The sequence below is a fragment of the Capricornis sumatraensis genome, chromosome X, assembly GCF_032405125.1.
Source record: "Capricornis sumatraensis isolate serow.1 chromosome X, serow.2, whole genome shotgun sequence".
Lineage (NCBI taxonomy): Eukaryota > Metazoa > Chordata > Mammalia > Artiodactyla > Bovidae > Capricornis > Capricornis sumatraensis.
Genome location: NC_091092.1, coordinates 85,238,549 through 85,262,751, shown reverse-complemented (window position 1 = coordinate 85,262,751; position 24,203 = coordinate 85,238,549). Strand labels below are relative to the sequence as shown.

Below are 24,203 nucleotides of genomic sequence, written 5' to 3'. Positions count from 1 at the left end.
GCCCTGTGCCTGCGCACTGTATAGTCTCTGAATCATAGTGCTTGGCAACTTGCCCTGTAGGTTGTTGTGCAAGGGATATAAAATAAAGCAGCTGTAAGAAGCAAGTGTTAAAATATAAAGATTCAAACCACTCTGCAGTGTTGGTGTTTCATTCCATCGCCAGCATCTGGCGCCCAGCGCGGGGCATGACGGAACGGAAAGGGTAAGCGCCCCGGGGCAAAACGCTGAAAGGGGGACTTTCGGGAAATAGAGAAAAAGAGAAAAGAAAAAAAAAAATCCGAAAGGGTGAGCACCCCGGGGCGAAACGCTGAAAGGGGGACTTTCGAGAAAAAGAGAAAAGAAAAAAAATCCGAAAGGGTGAGCACCCCGGAGCGAAACGCTGAAAGGGGGACTTTCGAGAAAAAAAAAAAATTATGGGGAATTCCCCGTCTTTAAAGTCACAATATATGGAGCTGGTTAAGGGGCTCCTGCATTCTATAGGAATTAAAACGTCTACTCGCCGCTTGAGTGAGTTGTTCTGTCTTATAGAGCAGCATTGCTATTGGTTTCAATATCAAACAGAAGTACAGCTGAATTTGAAGGAATGGAAAGTGGTGCAGAAGGAGTTAAGAAGGCAGCATCAACAAGGAAATGTGATTCCTCTAAGGCTGTGGACTCTATGTAAACTCTATGTAGTGCTATAACGCAGGCTTTAAAATTAACGGCTGCTGACAGTGAGGCCGCCTCATGTTATCCTGAGGAGGGGGCTTCATCTCCGCCTCCGCCCAAACCTCCAGATGATAGTAAAGATTCATCCATCGAGACAGATAGAGATGTAAATTCTGGGGAAGATTCAGATTCTGTAGAGGCAATGACTACTGCCTTTTGAAAGGTTTTATTAAATAAAAAACGAACTTCCAAGGCTGTTAACCCTTCGGCACCACCTTACGCATCCCTATTTCCGGTAGCTGCCAACAAGGCTGAGGTAGGGAGAGAGAGTCAATGGTTTTGGAAGTACGGGACAAAGTATATTTTGGGAAATGCTTATTAATGACTCTCGTCCTTTAATGTCACTGATTATTGAAGGTAAACAGTTTGAAGGATTAGTGGATACAGGAGCAGATGTTTCGGTTATTTCTCTCCAGCAATGGCCTAATGACTGGAAAAAAGAAAAACTTCCTCTTGTTTTAACAGGCTTAGGATCAATAGCAGATGTGTGGAGAGGCGCTCAACCTTTGTCATGCCAATTGTCTAATGGAAAGAAAGCATTTATTTCTTTTTACATTGTTAATATACCTATTAATATCTGGGGAAGGGATCTTTTATTTTCTTTAGGAACAACGCTCACCATCTCGTCGGAAAACTTATAGCCACTGCTCAGATTCCTCGAGCTCTCCCATTGAAATGGTTAACTGATGTCCCTAAATGGGTTGAGCAGTGGCCGCTTCCAAAAGTGAAGCTCGAGGCATTAAAACAATTAGTAGAAGAACAGCTTTAATCTGGCCATATCGAACCTTCCACGTCTCCTTGGAATTCTCCTGTTTTTGTCATTAAGAAAAAATCTGGTAAATGGAGAATGTTGACTGATTTAAGGGAAGTTAACAAATGTATAGAACCTATGGGAGCTTTGCAATTAGGTCTCCCTTCTCCTGCTTTGATTCCACAGAATTGGTCTTTGATGGTTTTAGATTTGAAGGATTGTGTTTTTAATATTCCTTTGCAAATAAAAAATAGAAATAAATTTGCTTTTACTATTCCAGTGTATAATCATGGGCAGTGTCAGGTAACCTTACTATATGGACGGAAAAATTTTACTTTGAATATTAATGATCCTAAAGGGCCATTTCAAGTTCATTTGCATATTAATAAATCTTACTCTGCTATAGCATGTATAAAATTTCCTTATTCTTTACTGTATGGGCAATGGATTTGGAATGAAATTTTGGGAGTTATATCATGTTCTGATTGTAACTTGACTCAATGTATAAATCGTTCCTGGTGGGAAACTGTTGAAAACAAGATGATTCATTCCAGTAATTACTCTTTGGTCATTGTGAAAGCACGGACTGAACTTTGGTTGCCTCTTAAACTTACTCGACCTTGGTCGGACTCTTTTGCTGTCACTCATCTTGTGAAGGCTGTACAAACTCTTCTCCATCAATCTCGAAGAATGCTTGGCATTGTCATCGCATCAATTCTCGCCATGGCTTCAGTAACAGCAACAGCAACTGCAGCAGGTCTTGCTTTGCATCAGGGCATACAGACTGCTGATTTTGTCAGGGAGTGGCATAAGGATGCTCATTTATTGTGGCAACAGCAGCATGATTTGGACTCTCAATTGGCTACTGATGTATTGAATTTACAACACACTGTTTCCTGGTTAGGAGATCAAGTGACTGTGTTAGCTACAAAGAGTGTGTTAAAATGTGATTGGAACTCATCTCACCTATGTGTAACCCCTGTTCCCTTTAATATGAGTGAGGGTTAGGAAAAGGTGAAAAGGTCTTTAGTGGGACATCAGAATTTAACTGCTGAAATTATGGAATTGGAACAAACTATATTGTCAACTTTTAGTAAGATGCTGCCTGATATTCTTGGTTCTGATATACTGAAGAGTCTTCAAGAAGGATTAGATAGCCTTAACCCTTTAGGGCATGTATCTGCATTGTTAACAACATCCTTTGTGAATACTTTGTTAATTGTTGCTTTATGTTTTATTGCTTTTAGAGTCTACCGGCGCTGGTGATAAGGGAAACAATTGAGAGAGGAAGCTTTGCGTATTCAAGCGCTTATTCAGCATCTGCAAGAAAAGAAAGGGGGAGATGTAGGGAACAAGGTATAAGGAAGGTTGAGAAGCGCTTGCAAATGAGCCTCTCAACCAGGGCTGAACATTCTTGCAAACGAGATGTTCAGCTAAGAATCCTCTGTTTGTTCCCGTGGGAAAAGAACATTTCTTGCACACAAGGATGTTTCTGATTCCTCAAAAGGAACAGACCCAGGGACAAAACGGATTCTAAGTTGATAAGGAAGTTCCCCAAAACAAAGTCTTAGCTGCAGTAAATAAGTCAAGGTAAAGGTTATCTCGCCCTGTGCCTGCGCACTGTATAGTCTCTGAATCACAGTGCTTGGCAACTTGCCCTGTAGGTTGTTGTGCAAGGGATATAAAATAAAGCAGCTGTAAGAAGCAAGTGTTAAAATATAAAGATTCAAACCACTCTGCAGGGTTGGTGTTTCATTCCGTCGCCAGCAATCCCCAAGAAAAAGAAATACAAAAAAGCAAAATGGCTGTCTGAGGAGGCCTTATAAATAGCTGTTAAAAGAGGGGAAGCAAAAAGCAAAGGAGAAAAGGAAAGACATACCCATTTGAATGCAGAGTTCCAAAGAATAGCAAGGCAAGATAAGAAAGCCTTCCTCAGCCATCAATGCAAAGAAATAGAGGAAAACAACAGAATGGGAAAGACTAGAGATCTCTTCAAAAAATTAGAGATTCAAAGGAATATTTCGTGCAAAGATGGGCTCAATAAAGGACAGAAATGGTATGGACCTAACAGAAGCAGAAGATATTAAGAAGAGGTGGCGAGAATACATGGAAGAACTATACAAAAAAAGATCTTCACGACCCGGATAATCACGATGGTGTGATCACTCACCTAGAGCCAGACATCCTGGAATGTGAAGTCAAGTGGGCCTTAGGAAGCATCACTACGAACAAAGCTAGTGGAGGTGTTGGAATTCCAGTTGAGCTATTTCATATCCTGAAAGATGATGCTGTGAAAGTGGTGCACTCGATATGCCAGCACATTTGGAAAACTCAGTAGTGGCCACAGGACTGGAAGTGGTCAGTTTTCATTCCAATCCCAAAGAAAGACAATGCCAAAGAATGCTTGAACTATCGCACAATTGCACTCATCTCACACACTAGTAAAGTAATGCTTAAAATTCTCCAAGCCAGGCTTCAGCAATACATGAACGGTGAACTTCCAGATGTTCAAGCTGGCTTTAGAAAAGGCAGAGGAACCAGAGATCAAATTGCAAACATCCGCTGGATCATGGAAAAAGCAAGAAAGTTCCAGAAAATCATCTATTTCTGCTTTATTGACTATGCCAAAGCCTTTGACTGTGTGGATCACAATAAACTGTGGAAAATTCTGAAAGAGATGGGAATACCAGACCACCTGACCTGCCTCTTGAGAAACCAAAATGCAGGTCAGGAAGCAACAGTTAGAACTGGACATTTGCAACAGACTGGTTGCAAATAGGAAAAGAAGTCCATCAAGGCTGTATATTGTCACCCTGCTTATTTAACTTCTATGCAGAGTACATCATGAGAAACCCTGGGCTGGAAGAAGCACAAGCTGGAATCAAGATTGCCAGGAGAAATATCAATAACTTCAGATATGCAGATGACACCACCCTTATGGCAGAAAGTGAAAGAAAACTAAAGAGCCTCTTGATGAAAGTGAAAGAGGAGAGTGAAAAAGTTGGCTTAAAGCTCAACATTCAGAAAACTAAGATCATGGCATCCCGTCCCATCTCTTCATAGCAGATAGATGGGGAAACAGTGGCTGACTTTATTTTGGGGGGCTCCAAAATCACTGCAGATGGTGATTGCAGCCATGAAATTAAAAGACGCTTACTCCTTGAAAGGAAAGTTATGACCAACCTAGACAACATATTAAAAAGCAGAGACATTACTTTGCCAACAAAAGTTCGTCTAGTCAAGGCTATGGTTTTTTGAGTGGTCATGTATGGATGTGAGAGTTGGACCATAAAGAAAGCTGAGTGCTGAAGAATTGATGCTTTTGAACTGTGGTATTGAAGACTCTTGAGAGTCCCTTGGACTGCAAGGAGATCCAACCAGTCCATCCTAAAGGAGATCAGTCCTGGGTGTTCATTGAAAGGACTAATGCTGAAGCTGAAACTCCAATACTTTGGCCACCTCATGCAAAGAGTTGACTCATTGGAAAAGACCCTGATGCTAGAAGGGATTGGGGGCAGGAGGAGAAGGGGAAGACAGAGGATGAGATGACTGGATGGCATTACTGACTCAATGGACATGAGTTTGGGTGAACTCCAGGAGTTGGTGATGGACAGGGAGGCCTGGCGTGCTGGGATTCAAGGGGTTGCAAAGAGTCGGACATGACTGAGTGGCTGAATTGAACTGAACTGAATCGTAAATGGGTGCTGAATTTTCTCAAAGGATTTTTCTGCATCTATTGAGATCAGCATATGGTTTTTATGTTTCAATTTGTTAATATGGTGTATCACATTGATTGATTTTGCATATATTGAAGAACCCTTGCATCCCTGGAATAAACCCAACTTGGTCATGAGCTTTTTGTGTTGCTGAGTTATATTTCCTAAAATTTTGTTGAGGACTTTTGCATCTATGTTCATCAGTGATATTGGCCTGTAGCTTTCTTTTTTCTTATTTATTTATTCAATAAATTTATTTATTTTAATTGGAGGCTAATTACTTTACAATATTGTATTGGTTTTGCCATACATCAACATGAATCCGCCACGAGTATACACATGTTCCCCATCCTGAACCCCCCTCCCACCTCCCTCCCCATACCATCCCTCTGGGTCATCCCAGTGCACCAGCCCCGAGCATCCTGTATCATGCATCGAACCTGAAAGCGTTTTAAGATGGGCATTACTTCTTTTCTGAATGTTTGATAGAATTCTCCTGTGAAGCCATCTGGTCCTGGGCTTCTGTTTTTTGGGAGATTTTGATCAGAGCTTCAATTTCACTGCTTGTAATTTGGTTGCTTATAATTTATATTTCTTGGTTCAGTCTTGGAAGATTAAACTTTTGGAAGTTGGAACTTGGAACTTGGAAAATTCAATCTGTCCATTTCTTCCAGGTTACCCATTTTATTGCCATTAGTTCTTCACAACAGTCTCTTATTATCGTTTGTATTTCTGCATTGTCTGTTGCAACCTCTCATTTTTCATTTCTAATTTTGTTGATTTGATTCTTCTCTCCTTTTTCCTTGATGAGTCTGGCCAAAGGTTTGTCAACTTTGTTTATCTTCTCAAAGAACCAGCTTTTCATTTTATTAATCTTTACTATTGTTTCTTTCATTTCTTTTTCATTTATTTCTGCTCTGATCTTTACGGTTTCTTTCTTTCTACTAATTTTGGTGTTTTGTTTTTTTTTCCTTTTCCCAGTTGCTTTAGGTGTAGTTAGGTTGTCTATTTGGTGTTTTTCTTGTTTCTCAAGGCAGGATTGTATTGCTATGAACTTCCCTCTTAGAACTGCTTTTGCTGCATCCCATAGGTTTTGAGTTGTCGTGTTTTCATTGTCATTTGTTTCTAGGAATTTTTAAATTTCCCTTTCTATTTCTTCAGTAACCTGTTAGTTATTCAAAAACGTGTTGTTTAATGTGTTTGCGTTTCTTACAGTTTTTTTTATTATTGTAATTGATATCTAGTCTCATAGCATTGTGGTCAGAGAAGATGCTTGATATGATTTCAATTTTCTTAAATTTACTGAGGTTTGATTTGTGACCCAAGATGTGGTCTATCCTGGAGAATCTTCCATGTGCCCTTGAGAAGAAGGTATATTCCTCTGCATTTGGATGGAATGTCCTGAAGATATCAATGAGATCCATCTCATCCAGTGTATCATTTAAGACTTGTGTTTCCTTATTAATTTTCTGTTTTGATGATCTGTCCATTGGTGTGAGTGGGTAAAGTCTCCTACTATTATTGTGTTACTGTCAATTTCTCCCTTTATGTCTGTTACTATTTGTCTTATGTATTGAGGTGCTCCTGTGTTGGGTGCATAGATAGTTACAATTGTTATGTCTTCTTAGGTTGATCCCTTGATCATTATGTAGAATCCTTCCTTATCTCTTATAACCTTTATTTTAAGGTCAATTTTGTCTGATATGAGTATTGATACTCCAGCTTTCTTTTGCTTCCCATTTGCAGAGAATATATTTTTCCATCCTCTCACTTTCAGTGTATATGTGTCTTGAGGTCTGAAGTGGGTTTCTTGTAGACAGCATATATATGGGTCTTGTTTTTGTATCTATTCAACCAGTCTGTGTCTTTTGGTTAGAGCATTTAATCCATTTACATTTAAAGTAATTATTGATATATATTTCCTATTGCCATTTTCTTGATTGTTTGGGGTTGATTTTTGTAGATTTTTTTTTTACTTCTCTGTATTTCTTGACTATATAAGTCCCTTTAACATTGTTTGTAAAGCTGGTTTGGTTGCACTGAATTCTCTTAACTTTTGCTTGTCTGAAAAACTTTTGATTTATTCATCAATTTTGAATGAGATCCTTGCTGGGTACAGTAATCTTGGTTGTAGATTTCCCTTTCAATACTTTAAATATATCCTGCCATTCCCTTCTGGCCTGCAGAGTTTCTGCTGAAAGATCAGCTGTTAAAAGTATGGGGTTTCCCTTGTATGTTATTTGTTGCTTCTCCCTTGCTGCTTTTAATATTCTTTCTTTGTGTTTAGTCTTTGTTAGTTTGATTAGTACATGTCTTGGCCTGTTTCTCCTTGAGTTTATCCTATATGGGACTCTGTGCCTCTTGGACTTGATTATTCCTTTTCCATATTGGGGAAATTTTGAACTATAATCTCTTCAAAAATTTTCTCATACCCTTTCTTTCTCTCTTCTTCTTCTTCTGGGACCCTTATAATTTGAATGTTGGTGCATTTGATATGGTCCCAGAGGTCTCTGAGACTGTCCTCAGTTCTTTTCTTTCTTTTTGCTTTATTCTGCTCTTCAGAAGTTATTTCCACCATTTTCTCTTCCAGCTCACTGATTTGTTCTTCTGCTTCAGATATTCTGCTATTGATTCTTTCCAGAGTATTTTTAATTTCAGTAATAGTGTTGTTTGTATGTTTATTCTTTAATTCTTCTAGGTTTTTGTGAATTGACCCTTGAATTTTCTCTATTTTGTTTTCAAGGTTTGTGATTATCTTACTATCTTGATTCTGAATTATTTTTCAGGTAGTTTGCCTATTTCCTCTTCAGTTCAGTTCAGTTCAGTTGCTCAGTCGTGTCCAACTCTTTGCGACCCCATGAATCACGGCACGCCAGGCCTCCCTGTCCATCACCAACTCCCGGAGTTCACTCAGACTCATGTCCATCGAGTCAGTGATGCCATCCAGCCATCTCATTCTCTGTCATCCCCTTCTCCTCCTGCCCCGAGTACCTCCCAGCATCAGAGTCTTTTCCAATGAGTCAACTCTTCGCATGAGGTGGCCAAAGTACTGGAGCTTCAGCTTTAGCATCATTCCTTCCAAAGAACACCCAGGGCTGATCTCCTTCAGAATGGACTGGTTGGATCTCCTTGCAGTCCAAGGGACTCTCAAGAGTCTTCTCCAACACCACAGTTCAAAAGCATCAATTCTTCGGTGCTCAACTTTCTTCACAGTTCAACTCTCACATCCATATATGACCACAGGAAAATTCATAGCCTTGACTAGACGGACCTTAGTCGGCAAAGTAATGTCTCTGCTTTTGAATATACTATCTAAGTTGGTCATAACTTTTCTTCCAAGGAGTAAGCGTCTTTTAATTTCATGGCTGCAGTCACCATCTGCAGTGATTTTGGAGCCCAAAAAATAAAGTCTGACACTGTTTCCACTGATTCCCCATCTATTTCCCATGAAGTGATGGGACCAGATGCCATGATCTTTGTTTTCTGAATGTTGAGCTTTAGGCCAACTTTTTCACTCTCCTCTTTCACTTTCATCAAGAGGCTCTTTAGTTCCTCTTCACTTTCTGCCATAAGGGTGGTGTCATCTGCATATCTGAGGTTATTGATATTTCTCCAGGCAATCTTGATTCCAGCTTGTGTTTCTTCTTTGGATTCCTGCACTTCTAATTTGTTCCTTCATTTGTGTAGTATTTCTCTGCCTTTTCATTATATATGTACATATATGTAAACTATTGTGTTTGAGGTCCCCTTTTCCCAGGCTTCAAGTTTGAATTCTTTCTCCCTTTTGGTTTCTGCCCTCCTAAGGTCGGTCCAGTGGTTTGTATAAGTTTTGTATATGGTGAGATTTGTGCTGAGTTTTTTGTTTGTTTGTTTCTTTCCGTTTCCCTTGATGGGCAAGGCTGAGTGAGGTGATAATCCTGTCTGCTGATGACTGGGTGTGTGTTTTTGTTTTGTTTGTTGTTTAGATGAGGCGTCCTGCACAGGGTGCTACTGGTGTTGGGTGATGCCGGGTCTTGTATTCAAGTGGTTTCCTTTGTGTGAGTTCTCACTATTTGATACTCCCTAGGGTTAGTTCTCTGGTAGTCTAGGGTCTTGGAGTCAGTGCTCCCACTGCAAAGGCTTGATCTCTGGTCAGGAACTAAGATTCCACAAGTGGTTTGTTGTGGCATTAAGTGAGATTAAAACAAATACCCAAAAATGAGAAACCAAAGATGAACCCCAGACAAATCAGGCAAATAATAATTAAAATAATGGAATATACACATGTACATATACACCCATAAGCAAAGTCAAAACAGTCCAACTAAAATAAAGTACAGTAGACTGACCCAGTGAACAAAGGAAATCAAATATCATATTTACCAGTTAAGACTAGAACTATCTAAAGCACAAACCAGAAAACAAAAGTAGAGCAAGGTGCCAAGTGGGGAATAAATCAATGAAAAGAAAACTAAGAAATATGTTGTGAGGAAAGGAATGAAAGAAAAGAAAGGAAGAATAGATATGCAAAGTTAAATAGAGGTAGATAAAGAAATTTATATGCATTAAAGATTAACTGCAAGGGGAAAAAACAGTAGGAAAAGCAAACAAGGGAATAAATGTAGAGAAAATAATAATAGGTTTAAAAATTAAAATTAAAAAAAGAGAAAAGAAAGGGAAAAAATGGAAAACTCCATAGAACGGCAAAAGTCTGACATAGAGGCAGAGGTTTATAACAACAATTAAATTGTGATTGAGGGGGGGAAAAGAAGCTCAAAGGCTTAATTAGGTTTCATAGTGCCAATAAAATTGACAACTGCAATTGGGTGGGGTGGGGGGAGGAAAGCAAAAAAAGAAAAAAAATCCAAAATGATATATAGACCAAGACAAAACATAAGAATGATAGATGCTTTTCTTGAGTCACTGCTGTCAGAGTCCTTTCCCTCGCTGGGAGTCACAGTTCACCTCACCTCCCTAGGATGCCCTCCCACTCTGTGCTGATCTCTGGACCTGCTGTGGGGGCAGCTCAGATTCTAGTCCGGCCCTACTCCTGTGTGTTCCTGTCTCCAGTGTCCACAGCTATTAGAACTAGTGTGTTTTCTTTTGTGGGAGCTCTCAATGTCATTTTATATATTTGATAGACAGAGTCTGCCTGGTTGATCATGTGGATTTAATCTGCAGCTTGCACAGTTGGTGGGAAGGTTTTGAGTCTTCTTCCTTAGCCACATTGCCCCTGGGTTTCAACTGTGGTTTTATTTCCACCTCTGCATGTGGGTTGTCCACTGGGAATTGCTCCTGAGGCTGCCCTGGAGGATTTGGGTTTACCCCTGTGAGGGCCAGGTGTGGAGGTGGTGCAGCTGCTTGAGTCACAGGTGATTCTATCAGCACCAGGTACTCAGGGGAGTTGGCAGCTAGGGCAGCAGGAAATATAGTGCTCTAGAAGGGTATGGAAACCAGTATTGTCCAATACACTCCAGCATTCTTGCCTGGAGAACCCCCTGACAGAGAAGCCTGGCAGGCCACAGTCTACAGGGCTGCAAAGAGTTGGACATGACTGAAGCAACCTTGCGTGCATAGATGCAAGATTTCTTTTCTGCCTGTAGCAGTTCTGCCTTCGTGAGCATTGAGCGTGAAGGTGGCACAGCTGCTTGGCTTGCGGGGACCCTGGCGGTGCAAAGTGTGGAGGGACACGGACTGCCTCTGCCCCCAGGAGTTATGGCCCTATCAGTCTTTTTTCGAGCCTCTTGTAGCTGGTGACCAGAAGGCTACTTTGGCCAGTCTTTCTCTGTAGCTCCGCCGGTTCAGGCACTTAGAGGGATTCCTTGCCTGGGGCCCTTCTCTGTTGTTTGGCACGTCAGGCACATAGAGGGGTCCCCCTGGCAGGGGGTCCTACTCTGCAGATCAGTGCATCAGGCACTTAAAGGGGCACCCTGGGTGGGGTCCTACTCTGTAGTTCAGTGTGTCAGGTGTTTGATGGGCCAGCCTCTCTATTGTTCAGCTGCTGGTGCTGGCGAGTGGGGAGAGAGAGGCTATGGTGGTGGCTCTACTCCCTATGCGTGACTCAGCAGTTTTGCCTTGCTTCCAAGGCTGCCCGGCTTTCCTCCACAGGCATTTCCCACCACAATCTCCTCCCTCGATCACTCTCTCTGTGGTCAACAGCAGCCCTCGCCCTTGGATTGCTCCACAACCCCTAAACTCCAGCTCCCAGCCGAGCACCTTCCAGGGGACCTGCGTCCCTGTCCAGGATATGTATGGCTCTGGCAAGGACTGTATAATTCTCCTTCCATTTAGGCTGCCACAGATCAGCTGGTTCACTCTCAGCCTTAAAAGTCTCCTCTGACTCAGACAGTTGCCCCAGTGTGGGGATTGGACCCCTGCTTCAGTTCCCCCACCCGCTGAGGGCAGGTCCAGTCCTACTAACACTTCTGTTTCTCCCCCTAGTTCCTTCATCCTACCGAGTTTTGCGTGGGTCTATATATTCTTTTCTGCTGGTCAGGTCCTCCTGTCCGCTCTCAGCTGGTGTTCTGCATGCGCTACTGTGTCTGAAGGTGTATTCCTGATGTATCCATGGAGAGAGATGTACTCCATGCCCACCCACTCCGCTGCTATCTTGTTCTCCTCTTTTCATTTTTGATATCTAGTGTTGATAAAATGTGAAACATCTATAGTGTTTTGTATCATATAAAACAATGTGGATAAAGGTACTGACAGATAATTCCTCTTGTAAACAGATGACATAGACTTACACTATCAATAAATATAGGTCAGTACTGTGAATGTATTTTCTCTTCCTCATGGATTTTTTGGGGGGGACACTGCCTTGTTTCTTTATTTCAGGCTTCTGGAGGGACAGTGATGGTGTTCCCTGCCTTGACAGAAGGCAACACCTGGTCTTGTAAATAAAGACTGTGCTAACACTGCAAATCTAAACGAGACTTAGTTCCCTTGGAGGGACAGAACATCTAGGCACCCACTGTGGCTTCTGGAGTCTTCTGGGTATCTGCCCTGAGATAAGCCTGCAGGAGAGGCGCAGAGTGGGAATGGCCTCTTTCCTGAGCTGTAGGGGTGGCGGCTCCAGTCCCTTTCTGTTCCTCACTGCTTTCCCAACAGGCCAAAACCACTCTCCTGCTGGCGGCCAGGGCACATGGAGGATACCCCTCACACCTGACAGTCTCTCAGGGGCAGATTCTCTAGAAGGAGCACTTGATCGCCCTCCCCACCCCCAGTGATGGGAGACCAAGATTTTGTACCACTGTATTCGACAACCTGTTCCAGACATCCACCATCTTATCTATCTGGCTCAGTGGGTTAATGGTGTGTCAATACTTGGAATTATCTCAGGGTCGCCTGGATCCTGGTTTCCAAGCATCTAAAAACCGGCTACAGACACTTGGGTTGTTCGCCACACACCTGTGCCCACTTGTGTGATTTGTGAGGCAGAGGTGACCTGCAGTTTGAACTCAGAAATTGTGAAAATCAAACTCCAAAGCAACCAAACTATTAATAGCTCTTGTTGAGTCAGAAGTGGCTGGCAAGCCCAGCTCCTTTGGTATTTGGCCTGGTCCTCCTTTGGAAAATGACTTCTCTTTCTAGTGAGGATGGGAAGTAGGGCAGCCCAAGTAAAAGGCAAGTGAGTGAAGTGTTCAGAAATGTATGGTCACCCTCGTTTGGGGGACCTTCATGAACTTGTCACAAAATATAGCTCACTCTAGCTGGCTGTGGCTGTCTCAGGCAAGGTAAAACCCTTGTTGTGTGAAATGAACTTAGGGAGCCTGACACCAAAATCTTTTTTTTTTTAAGTGTATGGCAGCAAAACCTCTTGCACCACAGCTGTAAGCTGCCCGTGCCTGAACGTGCACAGTCGCATCTAACTCTTTGCGACACCATGGACTATAGCCCACCAAGCTCCTCTCTCCATGGTATTCTCCAGGCAAGAATACTGGAGTGAGTGGCCATTCCCTTCTCCAGGGGATCTTCCCGACACAGGGATCGAACTGGCATCTCCTGTGTCTCTTGCATTGAAGGTGGATTCTTTACCACAGAGCCACCTGGTGAGCACTAACTCCCCTCCCCCAGGTAAATAAACAGAACACCAAATCACAAAAGCTACCCAAGGGGCTGGTGGCTTGTGGGCAGAGAGTTGGACCCACAGCAGGGCAGAAGGAGCAGGTGAGAATGTGCTGGAAAGGTGGATTCTCCCACTTTGCCCTCTCAGGGGCCGCAGTTCTAACACTGCCCTGGGTGGCTGGGTCTATCCTTTCTGATACGTCAGAGGTAGAGGCTGAACCCAACTCTCAGCTTCTACATGTGTTTCTAGTAGGGGAGGAAGGCGATGGTTTCAATCTCTCTGCCCCAGGTCAGAGGCAAGATTCCCTGAAACTCAGGCAGACGGGACGTGTGGGAGGTTGAGCATCTTCTTGTGGAGGATGAGTGCGTGGACTCCTATAGAATGTCAGTTCTCTGAGCACGTGGTCTGGAAGCTTCTACCACCAAGAGCTCATTGATTCTTGGCCCCTCTGCCTGATGAGGGGAGCGGGCCACGGAGGCCCATGAGCTCTTCCCTGGTTTCCAGCCACCACAAGTGTTCCCTAGAGAGGGCGGGGACAGGTGTGGGCCCCGCCCATCCTGGGTTTTCCTCTCCCACACTTTTCTGTGCAGCTGGATGAAAGCTTCCAGCTCTTAGGGAGTGAAGCCCTTGTATGGGTTCTTGTTCTTGTCCAGGGTGCAAGTCAGTGCACTACTGGGTCACATAGTTGAAGGGCTGAATGTTGCTCTTGGCCAGCAGCTTCTCATGCAGCAGCTCGTAGACTGTCTTCTTGAAAGATCTGATGGCATCCATGTGGGCCCCCGCCTCTATCAGGGCATTCATGATCCCCAGGCAGTTGTTCTGCTTTGCAATGCGCACTGGCGTGTTGTTAGCAAAGTCCCAGCTCTCTGGGTCAGCCCCACAGTTGAGTGTACCTTGACCACCTGGAGGGAAGGGAATCTGCCCACCTAGAAGTGGCCCTCGTTTGTGGCCTATGTCCACTACCATGTGCAAGAGTGAAGCCGTTCTGGCTGTGATTCTTGTGGCTCACCAAGACCCCCTGGCACAGCAGGCTCCGCACCCAGGTGATCAGCTGCCGAGGCAGCCCACAGCAGCTGTGTGCCCTCGATGCTCTCGTCACTGAAGTGTATGGAGCCGCCGGCATCCATGCTGGCGCCGCTCCGGTCCACTGGGTACTGAACCACATCTTGGTGGCTGCAATGGGAGGTGATGACAAGCAGTGTCCCCACCTTAACCCCCCACCCCTGTCCCCCGCTGGCCAACTAGCATGTCAGCTCGTCCAGCTCCTTCCTGCTCTGGCTGCTAGGCAGCCTCTGAAGCATCTGAAGCTTGTCAACATGGACTGTGTTGTATACGGTGGTTTAGATGTCTACCATTTGGACCTCTGCCAGGACATGGACTGGCCGCCGAAGGGTTGAGGGGACTGGGGACCGAGGACTAGAGCCCGGAGGGGCAGACTGCAAATTTCACCATCTCTCCTGCTGCCATCCTAGGTGTGTCTCCTTAATAATTTTCTTAATAACATTTTTTTCTCTGGCTTACCTTAAGAATACAGTATTTAGGGGCTTCCCTGGTGGCTCAGTGGTAAAGAATCTGCCTGGCAATTCTGGAATGACTGTATCCATCCCTGATCTGAGAATATCCCATGTGTTGCGGAGCAAATAAACCGACGTGTGCCACAACTATTGAGGCAGTGTTCTAGAGCCTCAGAGCTTCAACACTGAGCCCACACACCCTAGAAGCTGTGATCCACAACAACAGAAGCCACCACAATGAGAAGGGTGTGGCTCGCCACTAGAGAGTAGACCCCGCACATCGCAACTAGAGAATACCCCCATGCAGCAACAAAGACTTAGCACAGCACCCCCCAACACAAAACAAATACAATTAGTTTTTTTAAAAGAATACAGTATATGAGGCATGAGTGGGTGTGCGTTGTCAGTTGTGTCTGACTCTTTGTGGTCCCATGGAGTGTAGCCTGCCAGGCTCCTCTGTCCATGGGATTTCCCAGGCAAGAATACTGGAGTGGGTTGCCATTTCCTCCTCCAGGGGATCTTCCCCACCCAAGGATCAAACCCACATATCTTGTTCGTCTCCTACCCTGGCAGTCGGATTCTTTACCACTATTGCCCAGGTAACGGATATAACATACAAAATATGTGTTAATCAACTGTTTATGTTAACCATAAGGCTGCCAGTCAACAATAAACTATTAGTAGTTAAGTTTTGGACGAGTCTAAAGTTATACTTGGATTCTTGACTCAGAGGGGTGTTGGTGCCCCTAACCCCTACATTGTTCAAGGGTCAACAGAACTGTCCTTGTTGCTTCCACGACCTAATACTTCCCTGGGACAGTGTTTTGCATGCTTGTTCTAGGAATGCTGGATAAAGACCAAAGGGAATTCTCCGACTGAGGGACTGCTGCGTGCAGAGAGACAACAGCAGAGTGTGCAATTCACTCCCTAACCCATCTCCCTATCCTCTCCCAGGTGTCTGAAGGGAAACAGCAGAGACTCCCTGGAGGACAAAGAGAAGTCACGGCCTTGACTAAGACTAAAATGCGGCAGGTAGATTACGACAGTAAAGCATCAGTATAATGGCCCAGTATGGCCAGTGGAAAAAACTAGCAGGGGGTACAGGCTCACTGTGGATTTCCGCCAATGGAATGTGTGTCGCTCCGGTGGCCCTGGCCATTCGAGACTCTGTGGCTGTAAATGAACACACAGCACAGACTGATGGCGCTGCCTAGGCCTTCTTTTCTGTCCCACTGGACTTGAAGACACTCCTCTATGGGTCTCTTGTGCTCCTACACATCTTGCTGAGTGTGACAGGAAAGCAAGGCCCCAAGTGCTCTTTCCCTGGCATTTCTCAGGCTTGTGCTTACAGCAAATGACTCCAAGGCTGGTTTCCAGGCTGCTCTTAGGCAGCAGGTTGCTCATGCTCAGGGTCCTTTCCTGTAAGGCAACTCAGTGCACATGCAGGCATTTGTCAAGGATGATCTGTGACACCTCTGTGGGAACTCAGGCTTAGGAAACTCACAGCCTTTTAAAACTCACAGCCATTTTTTTAAAAAATGGAATCTTCTCTGTTGCTATAAGAGAAAGAGACCTTTTCCTCCTTCCCTTTTCTTAGAATATTTCCTGGAGAAGACTGGTATTTGTAAACCCTTCCTCTGCCCCTTGGATACATATGTAAATCTTATAAGGGTAAATAAGCCTTCTGTCAGCAAAACAACCCAGAGTAATTTTCTTTGGGACTAGGAGCCATCTCCTTGAAATATAAACACCAAAGAAGATGGTGATCTATCACCCTGGGAGCTTAGCCTCAGGGCCTGGCTCTAAGCTGGAACTCAGTTCAGTCCCTCAGTCCTGTCTGACTGCTTGTAACCCCATGGGTTGCAGCATGCCAGGCTTCCCTGTCCATCACCAACTCCCGGGGCCTGCTCAAACTCATGTCCGTCGAGTCAGTGATGCCATCCAACCATCTCATCCTCTGTTGTCCCCTTCTCCTACAGCCTTCAATCTGTCCCAGCAACAGAGTCTTTTCTAATGAGTCAGTTATTCGCATCAGGTGGCCAAAGTATTGGAGCTTCAGCTGCAGCTTCAGTCCTTCCAATGGATGTTCAGGATTCATTTCCTTTAGGATTGACTGGTTGGATCTCCTGGCAGTTCAAGGGACTCTCAAGAGTCTTCTCCAACACCACAGTTCAAAAGCATTCATTCTCTGCCCTTCGGCTCTCTTTATGGTCCAACTCTCACATCCATACATGACTACTGGAAAAACCATAGCTTTGACTAGATGGACCTTTGTGGGCAAAGTAATGTCTCTGATATTTAATATGTTCTCTTGGACTGTCATAGCTTTTCTTCCAAGGAGCAAGCATCTTTGAATTCTGTGGCTGCAGTCACCATCTTCAGTGATTTTGGATCCTAAGAAAATAAAATCATTCACCGTTCTCATTGTTTCTCCATCTATTTGCCATGAACTGATAGGACCAGATGCCATAATCTTCATTTTTCGAATGTTGAGTTTTAAGCCAGCTTTTTCACTCTCCTTTTCCACTTTCATCAAGAGTCTCTTTAGTTTTTCTTTGATTTCTGCCAAAAGGTCAGTGTAATTTCCACATCTGAAGTTACTGATACTTCTCCCAACAATCTTGATTCCAGCTTATGCTTCTTCCAGCCCAGCGTTTCTCACGATGTACTCTGCATATAAGCTAAATGAGCAGGGTGACAATATACAGCCTTGACATACTCCTTTTCCTATTTGGAACCAGTCTGTTGTTCCATGTCCAGTTCTAACTGTTGCTTCTTGACCTGCATGTCGGTTTCTCAAGAGGCAGATCAGGTGGTCTGGTATTCCCATCTCTTTCAGAATTTTCCATAGTTTATTGTGATCCACACAGTCAAAGGCTTTGGCATAGTCAATAAAGCAGAAATAGATGATTTTCTGGAACTCTCTTGCTTTTTCAATGATCCAGCAGATGTTGGCAATTTGATCTCTGGTTCCTCTGCCTTTTCTAAAACCATCTTGAACATCCAGAAGTTCATGGTTCACATATTGCTGAAGCCTGGTTTGGAGCATTTTGAGCATTACTTTACTAGCGTGTGAGATGAGTGCAATTGTGCGTTGTTCGAGCATTCTTTGGCATTGCCTTTCTTTGGGACTGGAATGAAAACTGACCTCTTCCATTCCTGTGGCCACTGCTGAGTTTTCCATATTTGCTGGCATATCGAGTGCAGCACTTTCACAGCATCATCTTTCAGGATTTGAATTAGCGCAGCTGGAATCCATCACCTCCACTAGCTTTGTTCGTAGTGATGCTGTCTAAGGCCCACTTGACTTCACATTCCAGGATGTCTGGCTCTAGGTGAGTGATCACACCATCGTGATTATCTTGGTCATGAAGCTCTTTTTTAAATAGTTCTTCTGTGTATTCTTGCCACCTCTTCTTGATATCTTCTGCTTCTGTTAGGTCCATACGATTTCTGTTCTTTATCAACTCCATCTTTGCATGAAATGTTCCCTTGGTATCTCTACTTTTCTTGAAGAGATCTCTAGTCTTTCCCATTCTGTTGTTTTCCTCTGTGTTTGCATTAATCACTGAAGAAGGCTTTCTTATCTCTCCTTGCTATTGTTTGGAACTCTGCATTCAGATGCGAACATCTTTCCTTTTCTCCTTTGCTTTTCACTTCTCTTCTTTTCACAGCTATTTGTAAGGCCTCCTCAGACAGCCATTTTGCTTTTTTGCATTTCTTTTCCACGGGGATGGTCTTGATCCCTGTCTCCTGTACAATGTCACGAACCTCTGTCCATAGTTCATCAGGCACTCTATCGGATCTAGTCCCTTAAATCTATTTCTCACTTCCTCTATGTAACCATAAGGGATTTGATTTAGGTCATACCTGAATAGTCTAGTGGTTTTCCCCACTTTCTTCAATTTAAGTCTGAATATGGCAATAAGGCGTTCATGATCTGAGCCACAGTCAGCTCCCGGTCTTGTTTTTGCTGACTGTATAGAGCTTCTCCATCTTTGGCTGCAAAGAATATAATCAGTCTGATTTTGGTGTTGACCATCTGGTGATGTCCATGTGTAGAGACTTCTCTTGTGTTGTTGGAAGAGGGTGTTTGTTATGACCAGTGGGTTCTCTTGGCACAACTCTATTAGCCTTTGCCTTGCTTCATTCCGTACTCCAAGGCCAAATTTGCCTGTTACTCCAGGTGTTTCTGGACTTCCTACTTTTGCATTCCAGGACCTATAATGAAAAGGACATCTTTCTGGGGTGTTAGTTCTAAAAGGTCTTGTAGGTCTTCATAGAACTGTTCAACTTCAGCTTCTTCAGTGCTACTGGTTGGGACATAGGCTTGGATTATCGTGATATTGAATGGTTTGCCTTGGAAACGAACAGAGATCATTCTGTCGTCTTTGAGACTGCATCCAAGTACTGCATTTTGGACTCTTTTGTTGACCATGATGGCTACTCCATTTCTTCTGAGGGATTCCTGCCTGCAGTAGTAGATATAATGGTCATCTGATTTAAATTCACCCATTCCAGTCCATTTTAGTTTGCTGATTCTTAGAATGTTGACGTTCACTCTTGCCATCTCTTGTTTGACCACTTCCAACTTGCCTTGATTCTTGGACCTGACATTCCAGGTTCCTATGCAACACTGCTTTTTACAGCATCGGACCTTGCTTCGATCACCAGTCACATCCACAACTGGGTATTGTTTTTGCTTTGGCTCCATCCTTTCATTCTTTCTGGAGTTATTTCTCCACTGATCTCCAGTAGCATATTGGGCACCTACCGACCCGGGGAGTTCCCCTTTCAGTATCCTATCATTTTGCCTCTTCATACTGTTCATGGGGTTCTCAAGGCAAGAACACTGAAGTGGTTCGCCATTCCCTTCTCCAGTGGACCACATTCTGTCAGGCCTCTCCACCATGACCCTCCTGTCTTGGGGGCCACACACGGCATGGCTTAGTTTCATTGAGTTAGACAAGGCTGTGGTCCGTGTGATCACATTGGTTACAACTACTTTTTAAGGGAAGAACCCCTCCTCTGGACAACATGTGAAGGCAGCCAAGTTAAGTGGGAAAACTGTATGTCATTATTACATTATGCCAAGACACTGAAAGCCGGACTGGAGAAAGAGACTCCTGAGAATGCAGACCCTGCAGGAACAAGGGCATCGGGAAAGCCCAGGATGAAACCCTCAGCTAGGGAATAATAGGCAAAAGTCTCAAAGTCAACTGACTGAGGGAATCCTGGAGGTGGAAACTGATGAACCACAAGTTTCAATAACTTGCCCGGAGGCTAATCTATGCTTGCCTTTTCTGGTAAATATTCATACTGCAGAAGACTCTTGAGAGCCCCTTGGTCTACAAGGAGATCAGACCAGTGAATCCTAAAGGAAATCATCCCTGAATATTCACTGGAAGGACTGGTGATGAAGCTGAAGCTTCAGAGGCATGATGTGGACAGGATCGGGGGCAGGGTGGGCAAGATCAAGGGCAGGATGTGGGTGGGCTCAGAGGCAAAAGTGGGTGAATTTGGGGCAGGGTTTGTATGAGGCACCACCAGAGAAGCCCACTTGGGTGGGATTGGGAGAAAGTGTGGCCTGAGTTCAGGGTGAAACCACCCTCCTCTTCATCTTTAGCACCTCACTTTCAATCTCTCCCCAGAGCCACAAGGCTCTTCTGTGATGTTTACAACCCATAGAGTAAGAGGTACTGTAAGCAACTCCCGCCCCGAGCACTCAATGGACCCCAAGGTGAGACTTTTTCTTCTCTATCTCATGAGCTTTCTGTCCCACCCCCCCTTCTCCCTACGTGACCACCTTCTTTGTCTGGTTCTCCGTGCTTGAATTGCCTCCTATTCCTTCTTCCCTCTGCCTGACTGCTTTCATACCTACTGACCAATCTCAGTGGGTCCCCTCCTCTCTTTCTGACCTTCCCTACACTCCCCCACCTTATTACTCAGTCATCTTCTAGTCTCACTTTTCTTTCTGTGTGGCTGCTGTTTATTGATAAGCTCCTTGCCTGACCACACCCCCCAACATTTCTCTTTCTGCCTGTCTCTCTCCTTCTGCCTGTCTAGCCTCCATTCCTCTGCTCCTCAGTATAACCATCCCCTGTTCCTCCTGTCTTCTTGCTTGCCCATCTGCTTTCTTCTCCCAGCCCCTGCCTGACATTCCACCCCAACCATCCCTGAAAGGACACCCTCAATTCCTCTCTTTTGAATTTCTGACTTCCCTTCATTTCTTTTTTTATTCTTCCTGCCTCACTTCCCCAGTCATTCTCCCTGCTTCTCATCTCCAAAATCCCTCCTTCTTTGTTTGATCAGCCCTCATCCCTCCACACTCCTGACCCCATTCCTCACCTCCTTTATGTTTTACCAACCTCCATTCATCTACTGTGGTCCAGCTAGTAAAGAATCCACCCGCAATGCAAGAGACCTGGGTTCAATCCCTGGTTTGGGAAGATCCCCTGGAGAAGGGAAAGGCTACTTATTCCACTCTTCTGGCCTAGAAAATTCTGTGGGATCGCAAAGTGTTGGACATGACTGGGCGACTGTCACTCACATTCATGTGCTTCTCCCTGTCAGACCTCCGCTCCATCCCTCCTCTCTTTCCTCTTTGATCTCTTTCTACTCTTCCATCCATCCTACCCGATCACACTCTTTCCTACATCCCAGCTTAACTTCTTCCTCCATCCTCCATGCTTGATCATACCCTCTTTGACCCCATCCCTCTCCCTCTGCCTGACTGCCCTCCAATCCCCCTCTTTCTCTCATTTTACCTGCCTGATCCCCCTCCATAGCCACCCCCTCCATACCGCATCATCATTCTTTCTGCCCACAGGTTCCAGATGATGAGGTGTGCGGTTGTCCACTAGTGCACCATGTCATTGAGGTCACTGATGATTTCTGTCATCTCCCCCAAAGGCCTTTGCAAACTCCACTATTGCTGGGAGAAGCTGAGGCATGCCGAGGTGGACCTAGAGCATGTTCGTGCGGTAGGTTACAAGGCTGAGTGTGGCTGAGAGGCAGCATGGGATCCTAGAAGCCCCTTCTCACACTTACCCTCCACAGTTGCACGAGCTGGTTGAGCAGGAGCACAAGGTGTGCAAAGCCACGATGAATCGGACAGGGCTGCTGACCCTGATGCTTCACCAAGCAGTCCAGCATGATCCACTCAGCACTGACCGACGCCTCAGAGTAGACAGCTGAGCTCTGCTCAACTGAGGTCCTATGCCCAATACTTGGTGCAAGGGAGACACTACGAATTTCTCACACACCTATTCCTCTAACCACGTCTTTCTCAGGGCATCTCAAAGTTTCTCTGTGCTTCTCTGTTCCCCGTTTAGTATCCTATCTCTACGCCTCCTTAAGGTGGACTGGTCTTTAAAATGTCCCCACTTCTGTCCTTTCTCTTATCCCCTGTCTCTCTCTTTCCTGAATCTGAGCAGGGCCAAAGGATCTGCCCTGTGCTCATCTCCCACTGGCCTGAGTTTTGTTTAGAAACTTGAGACTGGCAAGACATTTTAACATCTCCTGGTGGCCCCTAATCCAGTCTCTGTGCCCACAAACCCAATTCCGAACCTCCAATGGTGGTGGGGGACAGTGCAGCTTTACTTGGCTGGCAGGCCCATTTGCAGTTGGCTGAGAAGTGCTGCACACTCAGCTCAGTTTGTCCTTTTCTGTCAAGGGAGAGGTGAGGTTACAAAGTGGGTACCAGTGACCCTGAGTCCCCCGTCCCAGGCCATCAGGTCTGTCATTGTCACCTGATTAGTGCACTTTGACCAACTTCTGTATAATTGTTGGCATTCCCCAGGCCAGAGATGCTGGAAAAATGTTGCAATGGAGGGAAAAGGTGATGAGTCCATGTTGGGACACTGAGGAGAGTTCAAGGTTCAATGCAGTCGGGCCCTTGCCCCTGCCCATCTTATCCCACCCCTCACCATACCATGAGGTCCCAGCCCTTCCATCAGCCTTGGCCCCTGTCAGTGCAGTCCTGGTCTATGCACATCCCTCCCCCCCCCAGCCCCCACCTCTGATCTTGTCTTGTTCTCCTATTCCCACTACCCTTCTCTGGCTCTACTCTTCCCAGCTGGCTCTGTCTACCTAATGCCTATAGGGTTGCCAGAAGAGGATTGGGACCTCTGCTATATCTGCCTTTGCAAGGCCCTGCCAGGCCAGTGGAGGTGTGTCCAGTAAGGCTGCCTGTGGGAACTTGTATGACTCAAATGAGAGACTTCAACCACTCTTCCTGTTCTTTTTATATTCACTAGACCCTCAGAGATTTTGTTGTTGTTGTTGTAATTTTCACTATTGTTTTTTCTGAATGGACTCAGATATTTCACCTAAATTTTTCAGGATGTTGCTCTAGACTTACACCTCGTATTCCACCATAGCTAGTGTATCAGTGTCCAATGCACTACCTTGCAGAAGGAAATGGCAACCCACTCCAGTCTTCTTGCCTGGAGAATTCCATGGACAGAGGAGCTTGGCAGGTTGCAGTCCATGGAGTCACAAGAGTCAGGCATGACTTAGCGATTAAACCACCACCACCACCAATGCCCTACCTATCTGGTGCCTTATCTCCTTTCTTTATTCCCAGTATTGTATTTTTTTTTCTTTAACTTGATCATATTTTCCAGGAGCTAATCCATATAAATAATTATAAGATTAAATTTTAGTTTTCATTATACTCCCTATGTTTATATTTATTTCTGTAAACTTTCATTTTATTAATTGCCACTTTTTTTGTTTTGTTTCATTTTTTGTGTTTGCTCCATTTTGTCCTTTCTTGAATTGAATTCCTAGCTTTATTAATTTTGTTTTCCAGTCTATTATAGTAGTAAAGGATTTGAAAATATACACTTTTTTTCTAATGCAGCTGTTATCGGATAAACTCTGGTCTGAAAAGTGCAAGTTCAGAATTGATTTCTCACTCTGATTCTACCTATTGAGGAATGTTTCTTAGTTTCTAACTGGTTAAGCAGTTTTGCTATCTTTCCTTTCTATATTTGTAATTATGCTTTTACTGTGATCAGAGAATATAGCTTGTTGAATCTGAACTCAAAATATTACTCAGGATTTTCTTTGTGGGCCAGATTACTCAAGTGAGTTTCATAAACTTTCATGGATGTAAGAAAATATATTTTCTGTTAGGTTCAGATTACTCATTAGGACTTTTCTGTCCAGTTTCACAGTTACTGCTTCTTGCCTCTGGAGAAGGTAATGGCAACCCATTCCGGTACTCTTGCCTGAAAACTCCCATGGACTGAGCAGCAGCTGCTCAGTCCATGGGGTCGCTACGAGTCAGACACAACTGAGCGACTTCACTTTCACTTTTCACTCTCATGCATTGGAGAAGGAAATGGCAACCCACTCCAGCATTCTTGCCCGGGAGGCTGCCGTCTATGAGGTCGCACAGAGTCGGACACGACTGAAGCGACTTAGCAGCAGCTTCTTTACTCTGACTTTTGTCTTTTTGT

General features: G+C 44.5%; 1 pseudogene; it reads right to left on the bottom strand.

Moving 5' to 3' along the window:
* The window catches only part of LOC138071786 (protein fem-1 homolog A-like), a 45,838-nt pseudogene extending 24,301 nt beyond the window's left edge, over window positions 1–21,537 (bottom strand).
* Window positions 21,538–24,203: the final 2,666 nt, after the last annotated feature.